The sequence below is a fragment of the Saccostrea cucullata genome, unplaced genomic scaffold (assembly GCF_032062105.1).
Source record: "Saccostrea cucullata isolate Sc308-1 unplaced genomic scaffold, CSIRO_AGI_Scuc_v1 ctg3224, whole genome shotgun sequence".
Classification (NCBI taxonomy): Eukaryota; Metazoa; Mollusca; class Bivalvia; order Ostreida; family Ostreidae; genus Saccostrea; species Saccostrea cuccullata.
Window position 1 is genome coordinate 97,184 of NW_026919297.1, and position 13,662 is coordinate 110,845.

Genomic DNA, 13,662 nt, shown 5'->3' on the forward strand with positions numbered 1-13,662 from the left:
GTTTTCCTCCTCTTTACTTTTCACCCCCTTATTATATGGCACATTTTGGGGCTTGTAACCATGATTATGACCCTTTTTGAAGTGTGGCATTGCTTTAGATTCGCCTTGTTTAGGCTTATAATTCCAAAAACTTGACAAATAGTAAATGCTGTTTAAGACTACAGTGACTGAAGTCTAGTGTGTTATCAAAATTGGGGGTTTCTTTTGTCTAAATTAATTGTAAACAAAGAAGATATAGGGGGCACCTGCTATTTCTAAGCTCATAAGATTGTGGGAGGTGTAACTTTTCGTACATACTTAATCAGCAAGGGAGACCAGATAAGAATCTTTTGGTATATCAGAGTCAATAATGATTGACTTTTAATAATCAACAAAGGGTTTGCTAACTTGTCCTTTTGAAATCTTTGTATATTGCCTAATTTGCTAGGTTTTCATGCAGTTTTGGAGCTATTTTCAAATTTTGGGTAGAATCCACCCTTATGAAGAAATTGACTCAATTTTGACTTAATTTTTATAACTTTATTAACATCATAAAATAGGAACATTTCATTGTACAAATATTTTATTATTGACAGTCACAAATATATCCGAATACGATCATCGGTCTGAAAGTCATTCTCTCTGTTGAACTGTGGTGGAAGAAGTAAGGTGTCACCTATTGAGATGGTTACAGTATCCAATACACTGAAGTTACAGGACTCAAACTTCATTCATGTACACAGGTAGGTGTGTAGTCTTTGAAATTACCACAATTGACTAATTCTGGGACAGGTAAGTATGTAAGTATAGAAATGAGAGCAACAAATCCCCGGATGAACACATGGCTTTGTTTGTGATGGAATGTTAAACGGATGGGTAAGCATTACGACATTTGCTGAAATCAGGTATTGAATTGTTTTCATTAATGACGTTTGAAATAAATGATGGGATGAGGGAATATCACAGAAACTATAGACTTACCAGGGAAGATTTTAGGAGTGGGGTTAATTTTCTATGTAGCGTGTTATTTACTGCGGATCTCTATAAGTTGAAAATAACTGCAATTTTGACCTATAAACGCCATGGGACCATACATTTTTTTCAGTATTTTTAGCTCTACTGGTCAGAGACCAGAAGAGCTTATGCGATAGTAAGGTGTCCGTCGTCCGCCCGTCCGTCTGTCTGTAAACAATTTTTCAAAACGCTACTCCTCCTACAGTTTTGGTCTGATTTGAATATAACTTGGCACACAAGTAGACTACACTAAGATACGTAAAATAGTGCATCGGTTTTTGATTTGATGAATAGTGTTGCCATTGTTACTAAAAATAGAAATGTCTGTGAAATTCCCTTTAAAACTTTAAAACGCTACTCCTTCTACAGTTTTTCTGATGGCAATGGCTTCTTTTCTCATCCTTTGTTATAAGTACAAACCAGTAGAGCTACAGTCTCGACAGAGACTTCTGGTTTTGCTAGGGCTTAGAACGAAGTTTGAAATGTCTGAAATTGTAAAAGTAAGGTACTGAGAGGACCTAAGGTTTGTATAGATTTCTTTGGGAAAATAATCAGTGGTCTTTTGCCTTTAAGCTCCTTGTTGATGGGAAACACAGATTTACAAATTATATTGATAGAGAATGACGCGTACAACATTGCAAATTTACGCTCCGTACCAATGGAAGGTATCTAGCGCAACAGCACAGCTCTATGCTCCATGCTGATGGATAACTCTTGCAGCATATTCTCACCCACCTCTGCTCTTTCTGAACAAGTTGGATTGATTGATTGATTGTGTGTTGTTTACCATCCCTCTGGAGAATTTTTCACTCATATGGAGACGCCTCCACTTGCCGGTGGAGGGCTACAAATTTTGTCCTATGCTCGGCACTCCGGGCCTTTGAGCAGTGAGGGATTTTTTTCGTGCCAGCACCTACTGCAACACGGGGCCTCGGTCTATATGGTCTCATTCGAAGGGCCGGTCTCCACGTCCCACAGTGGGATTCGAAACCGCGACGTAAGGATTGACTCCTTACTTCGCGACTCTAGAGCAGACGCTCTTACCACTGCGCCACGCGGGCGACTGAACAAGTTGGAAACACAAGAGTAAAGTTACTTCAAACATCAAATTTAGTTACCTATATCCGAGATTAAATGAACAATTTAAGATCTTGAATTTAACATTAGACTGAAAAATGTTCATCGTGAATTTGACATTTTGTCCTTATTTAGTAAATGTATTCGAAAATGATCAGTGATTTTGAATGTTTATCATAATAAAATGTGATAATCCTTTTGATACATGTATCATAAATCTTATGCTATAGTTTATTTTTAGCGAATGCGTCCGTCCCCTAATAAAAAAATACTACGATTCACTCTGTTGAACTGGGGTGGAAGCAGTAAGGTGTCACCTATTTAGATGGTCACAGTATCCAATACACTGAAGTCACATGACTCAAATTTCATACATGTACACAGGTAGGTGTATCATAATTAAATAATCATAATAAAATGTGATAACCCTTTTGATACATGTATCATAAATCTTATGCTATACTTTATTTTTATCGAATGCTTCCGTTCCCTAACAAAAAAAAATACTATAGTTAACTATAGTAAATAGTTGTGCTGTGTTGTGCTAGTCAAAGTTTTTCAAAGTGTCAAAGTTTTCGCCAAAGTTTTTCAGAGTGTCATAGTTTTCGCCACAGTATTTCAAAGTGTCAACGTTTTCGATAAAGTTTTTCAATGTATCAAAGTTTTCGATAAAGTTTATCAATCAGTAGTGTGTGTAGCAAAGTGTATTTTTATGATGATCAATGGTGCCTCTTTCAAACTTTTGAATGCCATAGCAACTGGCTTAAGGTAGGACAAAACACACGTGGATTCTAATGTAATCCATTTCTTAAAAAGTACTGGAGGAAAAAAGAATAATATTACTCTATTGGCAACAATGAATGATCCTTGAAAGAAAAATAATAAGTTTTGGCATATTTGCGTTATATTTTATGAACAAATCAGAGAATCCTATATATTGGTCACTTGGGAGCTTACATTTTGGAATGTGTTGACGCTATCTAAGTGGAATAAACAAGCATGTAACAATCTGTTATAAAATGCAGTGCAACTTTTGTTCCATAAATAGTAGAGGGGTGATATTTGGACACATATATAAGGAGTCTCCATTCTTTATGTACTACAAAGGTCAAGGTCATATCAAGAGGTCAAAGGTCAAATATTGTGACGTCATCTACTGAATCTTTTAGTTTTTTTGCCATTGAAATTTTTTTAATTGTGTTCAATTTTCTTTATTTTTACACATTCTATTCTAGGACCCATTTGAATCATTCTGTTGATTTTTTTGTAAAAATTGAATTATACAATTTCTCTTAAGAAAACTTACACTGTCGGATATTTACATGTAAATTTTCAGTTTCTGACACAGTGTATGTTCTATTTTATTTAACATTTTACCCAAATTTTTCAATATCAATGTGACTTACTGATTTAAAGTAACAAAAAGGATATCTTTATTAAAAGTTTTACACAAATTTGCAATAGATCAATAGAAAATTCTAAAATAAAGCTCATTCTCAAGTCGAATGTCTGATTTCACTATCTTCTTACAGGGATCTGATAGGCCATATTTCAGACTATGTGGGCAAAAAAGGTGCGGTTGAATTTCTTTCATATCATATATAAAGAGAGATTTTGTATCCAAGAACAAAATATCAAAGTTTCAGAAAAATTGAATTGAGGAAAAATTTGACCTATCTATTTGGTCCTACCTTAAAACATGAATCAGATTAAATCACTGAAAAGTTGTTGCATAATGCTCAGGTGACCTATAAGGCCCATGGGCCTCGTTTTTTTTTCTTCTTCACATTGGCATTTCTCTATCTTGTTCTAAGCAATGTGTAAATAAAGAAAATTGAGCATAGAAATGGTTGTATTTATTGTAATATCATTTTCTAGTTAACGTAAGTAGTGCCTTCTTTCGAATCTATGCAGTGCCGGTTTACATGTAACAAGTAGTTTATGGAACCGGTCCTTTATTAATTACTTTTATCAGAACTTCTCTTTTCATTTCAGCATACTTCAACTCTAAATTTAGAAATTCGTTATGGATTTTAAACCAAAATATCGAAAGCGTAAATTAATATAAAGGCGTAATAGCGTAATGTTGTGGTAAAAAGCGGAAGTATTACGCCAAAAGCGGAAGGGTAGGCAGGTCTGCAAAGTTTTTCAAAGTGTCAAAGTTTTCGATAAAGTTTTTCAAAGTGTCAAAGTTTTCGCCAAAGTTTTTCAAAGTGTCAAAGTCTCAAAGTTATAACTATAGTACCATAGTTAAATAAAGTATTATTTTGTTAGGGCACCTTTGAAATGCGGGACACAAAAAGACTACACTGAGATACCTAATAGTATATCGGTTTTTGATTTCAATGAACGGTGTTGCTGTGTTTACTTAGAATAGAAATCTGAATTACTTTTCAAATGCTAATCCTCCTACAGTTTTCGTCTGATTTCAATACAACTTATAAAAAAAGTAGACTGCACTATTAAAATACTTAATTCTATGTGTTGGTTCTTGATTTCGATTATCGATGATGCCTAGCCCTTACTTACTAAAAATAGAAATTTCTATGTAATACTTTCAAAATGCTACTTGGCGCAGTGGTAAGAGCGTCTGCTTTACAGTCGACAAGTAAGGAGATGATCTCAATCCTTACGTCGCGGGTTCGAATCCCACTGTGGGACGTGGAGGGCGGTCCTTCGGATGAAACCGTATAAGCCGAGGTCCCGTGACGCAGTGGGAGCTGGCACGAAAAAGATCCCTCCCTGCTCAATGACCTTGAGTGCCGAGCATACCGCGTAGGACAAAATTTGCAGCTCTCCACTGGCAAGGGGTGGCGTTTCCGTATGAGTGAAAAATTCTCGAGAGGGACGTTAAACAATATACAATCAATCAAATATGCTTCTCAACCGGTCGGAAGGATGTCTCCGTTTTTTGCAAACATACAACCTGTGTGAAATATAGGATTTTGTAAGTAACTTCTTATCATGATTAGTCATACATAAGTGTATAAAACAATGAAAATTAATCTTTAACTTTCAGAGAAAAAAGAACCACTGTCATTTGTTGATGAACACTCCGAGCAGATACGCTGCTTTTAATCAGAAGAAAGACAATCTCATTGCTTGGTCAAAAAATAGAGAGCAATAAGAAACCGGAATCTGGCCAGGGAGCCATAAAAGATAGACGAGCTCACTTTCGATCTCAGTCTCATTTTTACCTAAGAAATAGGCCTGGGCCTAGGAAACGGAAAATTACAGCAAAAAATGAGAGAAATGCTGGAAGAGCACTCAATAGAGGCTGGGGTTCCTGCTACTGAAATCAAAACACCATGTGTGCCTGATGGTGTTTTAGAAACAGAGAAAGTCCAAGCAAGAGAGTACTTGAAGAAAAGGAAGGCAAAACAAATAATACATTGTACGTAGTCAGACGTAACCGTATGTCGGTGAAGGGCTTCAAATCTAGACCTATACTCTGCACTCAAGGTCAATGAGCAGTGAGGGTTCTTTATCGTGCCATTTACCGTCATATCTAGAAGACCCGTGACTTTCACTTCTAGTCCCGTGTGCCGAGAACGAAAATCGAACCTGGGCCTCCCGATCACAGAGCGAACGCTCTACTAATAGGCTACAATCACGGTAAGAAAAATGAATATGGGCTATTACCCACACTACTGTCTAAACAATAAGTGAAAGAAGAATATCAAATCAAATTAAGTACCTGAAATTAATGAAAGAAAAATTGAGCAAGCTCACATACCCCACGCTTCTCCATAGGACGAAGTGCTGAAATTTCTGAAAAAAATAAAAGGAATCAGAATTTTCTGGTAAAATGCAAATCTACACATTGTGTCCTAAATATCTGCACAGTTTGACGAAATTGTGTGCAGCGGTCTAAGTGGAGTTGCGCTGACAAACTGTTCATCTCTATATTCAAGATATGGCCAAAAATCTAAGTTTTAAAGTGTGGAATTTCCCGAAAAAATTCAAGGAATCGGAATTTCCTTGTTAGCTCTTCTTTTGGTTTCTTTATTCTCCACTCTGAATTGATCTACGATTGGTCCAAGAAATGGATAGTCAGGTGATAAATGCATAAAATGTATACTGATGGAGGTCATATACAAATTTCAATATCGCAAGGGCATATCCTAGTTAATATAAAAAATTTTAAGTAACCATTAGTTTCTATATACTTTGTACTTTCTAGAAAGTGCTGCTGCTTCATGTAGAATTCGCATTTTTAGCTCTTCTGAGCCAAAGGCTCAAAGAGCTAATGCTATGGCCATTTGTGCGGTGTGCGTAAACTTTTTAGAATATGGGCCATAACTCAAGAACCCCTTGGCCAATCAGTAACAAATTGGTCACAGGATATCCTTGGCCCAAGGGCTACCATTTATACTAAAATAAAGGTTGGGACCCTTAAACAAGGGGAGATATCCAGGAAAACAAAACCAAAAGTAGTGGTTGCTAAAAAAACTTCTTCTCCATAACCACCAGGCAAATTTTCACCAAACTTACATACAAGAATCAGGATAGTTGCATCTTGGGTTTTCGGAGAGTGACGACCAAAAAGTAGGTCACGGTGACCTACTTTTGACATTTTGTGGCTATAATTATGTATTTCTGGTACTTATTGACCTAAAATCATCAAACCTTGTCAGTTGATGCATCTTGGGTTTTCCGAGACTGTCGACCAAAAAGTAGGTCACAGTGAGCTACTTTTGACATTTTATGGCTATATTTAAGTATCTCAGGCACTTATTGGCTAAGAATCATCAAACTTTGTCAGTTGAGGCATCTTGGGTTTTTGGAGAATGTCGACCAAAAAGTAGGTCACGGTGACCTACTTTTGAATATCTCAGGTACCTATTAGCTTAGAATCATCAAACTTTGTCAGTTTAGGCATCTTAGGTTGTCGGAGAACGTCGACCAAAAAGTAGGTCACTGTGACCTACTTTTGACATTTTATGGCGATATTTAATTATATTTGGTACTTATTGGCTCGGAATCATCAAACTTTGTCAGTTGAGGCATCTTATGGTTTCATTGAATGTCCAACAAGACGTAGGTCACGGTGACCTACTTTTGAATATCTTAAGTATTTATTGGCTTAGAATCATCAAATTTTGGGTTTTTGGATAACGTCGATCAAAAAGTACCCGGTAGGTCACCGTGACCTACTTTTGACATTTGATTGCTATATTTAATTATAACTGGTACTAATTGGCTTAGAATCGTCAAACTTTGTCAGATGATGCATCTTGGGTTTTCAGAGAATGTTGACCAAAAGTAGTTCATGGTGATCTACTTTTGAATATCTCAGGTCCTTATTTAATTAGAATCAACAGTCTTTGTCAATTAATGTATCTTGAGTGCTCAGAAAATTTCAATCAAAAGGTAGGTCACTGTGACCTACTTATGGTATTTTATAATTATATTATAATATCTTCAGTCTTAACTGGCTAAATATCATCAAACTTTGTAAGTTGATGCATTTTGGGTCTTATAATACTTATAGAGTTTGAGGCTTCTAATGGAAGTGATAGATTGTACAATTTATCAGAAGAGCGATTCAAGGCCCTTGGGCCTCTTGTATTAGTTAAAATTTCAAGTAAGTATGCCCATGTCGAAATATGTATGACCTTTACCAAGTTTTTCATTTCCTTATCAAGTCACACTCTCGATTTAAATAAAGCAGCAGCACTTTTCAAGATAAGGAAACCATCCTTTATTTAAATTCAAAAATGGCTAACATCTATTAAGTGTATGCCCTTGCGAAAAGGCGATTTAATTAGCCACCTCAATGTTAACCCTCTGGCTGCGACGTTGGACATTTCCGTCCTTTCACCGCTGACTGCGGGAAGTACATATATGTCCTTTAAGTCGTCAAAATTTTGATCGCGTTAAACCAAACAGATTTTGGTAAATTTTTATACTAGGCGTATTATAACTTATATAATGATACTCAAGACATATTAGTTCCTTGTAAAAATTGTCCAAAATTCCGTGTAAAAATTGTCCAAAATTACGTCATCGGCATTCTTACGTCATTTTCCATGATTTGGACAATATGGATTCCGCTTCAGACAATGAGTCTGATTATGATTACATTTCCGAAGATTCAGACGCAGAAAGTTATGCAGATATAAATATTCCAGAAATCAATAGACTGTAGACAAACGTACGGTATGTGAAAAATTTTGAATATCCGCACAATATCGTTCCGTTCTCACGGCATATGGGTCCCGTTGACCCACCGGACATAGAGGCTCATCCTATAGAATATTTCAGAAAACTTTCTAATCCATACGACAGAAAAGGTCTTATCGACATCCTCGTAGATGAAACGAATTTGTTGGCAGAACAATTTTTAACAGATCCATCTTATGATCTTAAAGCAAACTCTAAAACACATGAATGGTATTTTACAGATGCAGAGGAATGTCTACATATTTAGGATTGTTTCTCTCGATGGGTGTTGTTACAAAACCCGGCTTCTCAGCATAGAAGCGTACTGGCAGCAGTCCGGGAATTCTTGGCTATTCCGGACACCAAGATTTTCGGAAGTCATGACACGAGACAGATTCCAACTTCTCTCAAAATTTCTGCATTGTAATGACAATACGACCTGTGTTCCACGTGGTCATCCAAACTATCCTGCACATAAATTCCGTCCAGTATTAGACCTTGTTAATTTCACTTTCCCAAAGGCATACGACTTAGCAAGGGATATTACTGTAGATGAAAGCATGGTTGAGTTCAAGGTAATTGTCATTGAAAAAAATCATCAGATCCACTTTTAATTTTTTTTTCAAATATACGTACATGTGTCGGCAGGTTCAGCTGTTAATCTCCAGCTAAGAAATGACCCATAAAGCGGGATACTATTTTCTGAATAATGCACACGTAAACCTTTAATTTCAATTCGTTTTAATCATAATTATATGGAATTACCATATAAAAAATTATAAGTGAAGTACTATTTACAACCTTTCTATAATCATACAATTTTATGGCAAATTCTATCTAGTTCTTTTACACAAGAGTCACCCCATCCCGCTCAAATAATACATAATGCCCGAACATTTGCTTTTGAAATTTCGAAAATGAGTTATCAATTGTTTATTTTTTTTTTCCTAAAGGGGAGAAACGAAATAGTGCAGTATGTTCCTGCAAAAAAATCTCATCAAATGGGAGCGAAACTATTTGTCTTAAACGAGTCTGATAACGGGATACAATGCAGCAATTCAGTTATATGCAGGTCTGCTCTGCTATATTTACAAAGACTTGAACAAATTTTGTAATTGCTGAATAATATTACTAGTATTTTTTTAATCAAATTGTTTTTTAATATTATATATAGTGCTTTAAAACAATTTTGATTGATAGGAAAACAACAGGAGACACCCCGTAGCGCTCACGGTTTGGGGTATGATGCGATAATGCAGCTTCTTGAACCCTACCTTCGTAGATGTCATCACCTCGTGTGTGACAATTATTTCTCTAGTCCTGCCCTTTGTGATGATCTATTCAAATCAAATACTAATATGACCGGCACGGTGAGTCTGTAGAAAGGGAATGCCTCGGTCATTGAAAGGATTGAAATTTCCCCAAGGAGAGGCTGTTGTAAAACAGAGTGGACCGATCATGGCATTGTGCTATGGTGACAGAAAAACTGTCACGTTTTTATCTACGCTTTCTAAGTAATTCATTTTTTCTAACTTCATATTGAGTATTTATGATTTTTAAATTTGATTCGCCATTACTACAACCACCTTTTTTTGAAAAATGAATGAAAAAAAACAAGATCATGAAATTCAATGTAAATTTATCAAGTTACACAATGAGCGATTAAAAAAAATTAAATGGTTTGAAAAATTAATTTTACATTGTAATTCTATTTTAAAATTATTTATACCATAAATTACATAGTTAAATGTACTTACAGTTTTGTGACCACTGAAGATACACGAGGCGTAAATATTGAAGTGCCCCATGTTAATCTTGTATATAACAAAAAAATGGGCGAAGTCGACCTTTCAGACAAATCTCTAGAGCTGTGTGACCCATGCATTAGATCAAAAAAGATGTGGAAGAAAATATTCATCAATATCCTACTTAGAATTATGTGTAGGTATATTTACATTGGTTCCCTGTGCTGTATACTTAAGAAATCAACAACAATGTTAAAAAGTTATCTGGGAAATGAACTTTAATTTGGTCACGTGATCAAATCCTGTGAAGCCCGAAGGGCTTCTCAGTAGATTTGATCACGTACCAACTAAAGGTTCATTTCCAGTGAACTTTTTAACCTTGTTGTTTATTGCTTATATTTACATATGAGACGAATTCCTGATAAAACTGTATTTATTACTTGAACGGGCCGCCGTATTGCTATGTTATGACGTGCAATGACCTAGAAGTTGTTTGGTTTTAAAGTTCGTTTTGCTCCAACATTTGAATATTTACAATGGTGTTCACCAGTCCAGTTCAAGAGTTCTGTGTTTATAATGTAAGAACAATTATCCCCACTGAGAATAATCTTACTATTTTATGAGTTTTTAATATATTTGAAGTCAAAAGCCGTGATATCCCCTCTTCTAGTTAACATAACTTCAAAGAAATTTCGGGTTAAATAGGTAAGTCCGATTTTAGGCTGTAATTATAGTATTTAAAACATTCTTCATGCCAAAGGAAGATCTATTGAACATCTGTTGAATGAAAATATCTGTATGTGTCAGTTATTTACATTTTTCATCACTTTAAACTTGGTAGTTCCGAAAACAAATAGAAATACATAAACAAGAAATCACCTCGCCGAGCGATTCGGTCGTGCTATGACCTCTGACCCCCAATATTTTCTTCAATAGGTTCATCTAAGAAAGAATAATGCAAAACAAACATAAATATTTAAAGTTAACCGGTTTTAAGAAAACATAATAAGCATGGACGAAAGTTCAATTCCATGCACTCAACAAAATTTTTATATATATATATATTTTTAGCAAGATCTGCGAAGAGCAATATAGTTATAACTTAGTATAATTCAATATATCAGTAATCAAAATAGAATATCATTTAGTTAATATTTAAGCACAATTTTTAAATTGTTATAAACCAATCTGATGTCATATACATGGATCAGCAACTTTGACCGTACTGTTTCAAGCGCAGTTTTGTTCTAAATTGCACTTGTTTAGCAGCAAAACTTGAATTATTTTTTTTTTAAGCAAATGCCTACCTAATCTACCGACAAAACCGCGGACTACGTGCCAAAATGAGTAGGATCGAGTTCCATATGTATGAGCGTTTGTTCAGGTTTAATTGGCGATTTCCGCCAGCCAAGGCGTGCACAGATCAGGGGTAGTACATATAGGCAGCCAGGCTAACGGAGAGACATTTTATTAAATGTCTTGAAGGTTAATACAAGTCCCCTTTTTAAAAGAAGCATAATGATGTAATAATTATTAATGTTCATTTTACTTGGATATTGGTCAACATGTTGATCATAAATACGAACATAAAATACAATAAATTAAAGCTCGGGTTATAAAATATAACATGTACTTCTGAAACAAGAATCCAAAATTTATAGTGTGTCTCTTTCTCAGGAAGAAAAAGGAAACTCTGCTGTCGCTGCAAAAGCAAAGTGAGGACTTGGTGTACCCCGTATCATGTTGGACTTTGCGTGAAATGCTTCAAGCCTTATCACACTAGAAGAAATATTACAGAGGAAAAAAGTGCTGAACAGAACTGTTCATTTGTTTTTTTTTTCATTTTTTTTCTCAAAATACCGGTATTCAAAGAAACTGCTATTTTGGCCACACCAAATTAATTTTTTCCTCGACGGACCGCGCTCTCCCTTAAACACTCAGGAAATTCTTAGGAAATTTCTGTTCAACTTCCGCTTTATTTTACGTGTTTTCAATCTGCTTTACTCAACAAATAAAAAATGGTAGAAAAGATATATGTTCTGCCTTTAATTTAACCTTCTAAAAAATAATATTACAATTTAACCACTCGCCTGCTGCGGTCTGTGGTTCCCGTTTGCTGTCAGTTAGTAAGTATATCTAAATAATATCTACATATTATTGTTTTTTTAACTAAAGTTTATTGTATTGATTAAAATACTGAAATTATTACGCTCTTTGCGTACCTTCCGGTTTCCACGCTGAAGCAGAACGTAAGTTTTTGTGGTGCAAATTCGGACTGAACATTTGTTTGCTTATTTATACATTTTATGTTTGTTTAGAATGGCTTTCATAGACCAAGAAAAGTGTAGACTGTGCGCTGAAATTTTGTCAAAGAAACAAAGAAGACAGATTTTTTCAGATGCATTCAGAGTTTTTGGTCAGTTGGTAGAAGTCATTGGTTATAAACCAACCAATTCAGATGGACTGTCGAAGTGTATTTGCTTCCGTTGCTTCAATAGACTTAACAGGATTTCAAAAATTGATTTTGACTTAAAGAATAGACTAGATCAGTTAAAACTTGAAAAAGAGAAACATTATTTGTGAATTAAGAAAAAATGTCACATTCAGTAAAGCAGACCAGACACATTTATTTGCACCTAGTGATGAACATAGTGAGACACAGAGTCCAACTTTTCATTGTGTAGCAGTGCAGGATAGTTTACCACCTGGAAATCACCATGGCATTTGTGAAAAGAAAACATATAAACATAGTCCAGCTAAATTCGTAGGAAAAAGACACATAACACATACACCAACACCAAGGAAGAAGAAAGTGTTAAAAATACCACCGACCAAGACCGCTTCATGTGAGATTCCCAAAGCCAAAAGAAGATTGAATGTTACTGAGAAAGTTCTTTCACCATTCAAAGCAAAGGTAAATATATTCTATTAATGCGAAAAAATAATTCCTGTGGAAAAGGAGTTAGAATCTATATATGCCTAAAACATACATCTTATCTGTGCCATTTAATTATGATAGTCAAGTTGTAATTTGCATTTTGTAGACAGCAATTATAAACTTTTAGTTGTGATATAAATTATAATATATTGTATCTTTTTACTTTCTATCACAAAGAATTTTGTGTTAACATTGTATACACATGTAATGTCAACATTATCTGAATTAATAGCATGATTAATCATTATCAAATAAATATTTAACATTTATGACTTATTGTACTGCAAATCAATTTCAGGTTCAAGTTCGTTCAGCGACAGACAAATTAAGGACAAGAATAGTGAAGGAGAAGGGGTTATATGCAGTGTTGGTTGGGATTTAAGAGGACAAAAGCCCTCCGTGATAGCCAAGAAGTTGTTTAGTATTCCACAAATGCAAGAGCATATTGTAAACTACATTTTGAAACTTATAAACACTGAATGTATAAAGATGTGCAAAGAGAAAGACCCATCTATCTTAAGAAATACAGGAGCAGATCATTCGACTTCTCTGAATTTTCAAAGAATATCATTTGAACTGCACCTGAAAGCCCCAACATTGACACAATTTTTGAAATGTTGCATCAAAAGGGCTGACAATGAAATTGCTTTATGTGTCCTGAGTTCCCTGATTTTACGATATCGAAATAACAAAATTTCCAAGCTTCATCATGTCATTGGACAGCTATTAGACCGTGGTGGAGCC

The 13,662-nt window shown here is 35.1% G+C and overlaps 1 pseudogene; it reads left to right on the forward strand.

Moving 5' to 3' along the window:
* The first annotated feature begins 5,313 nt into the window (after positions 1 to 5,313).
* LOC134229052 (piggyBac transposable element-derived protein 4-like) lies at positions 5,314 to 11,763 on the forward strand (annotated as a pseudogene).
* Positions 11,764 to 13,662: the final 1,899 nt, after the last annotated feature.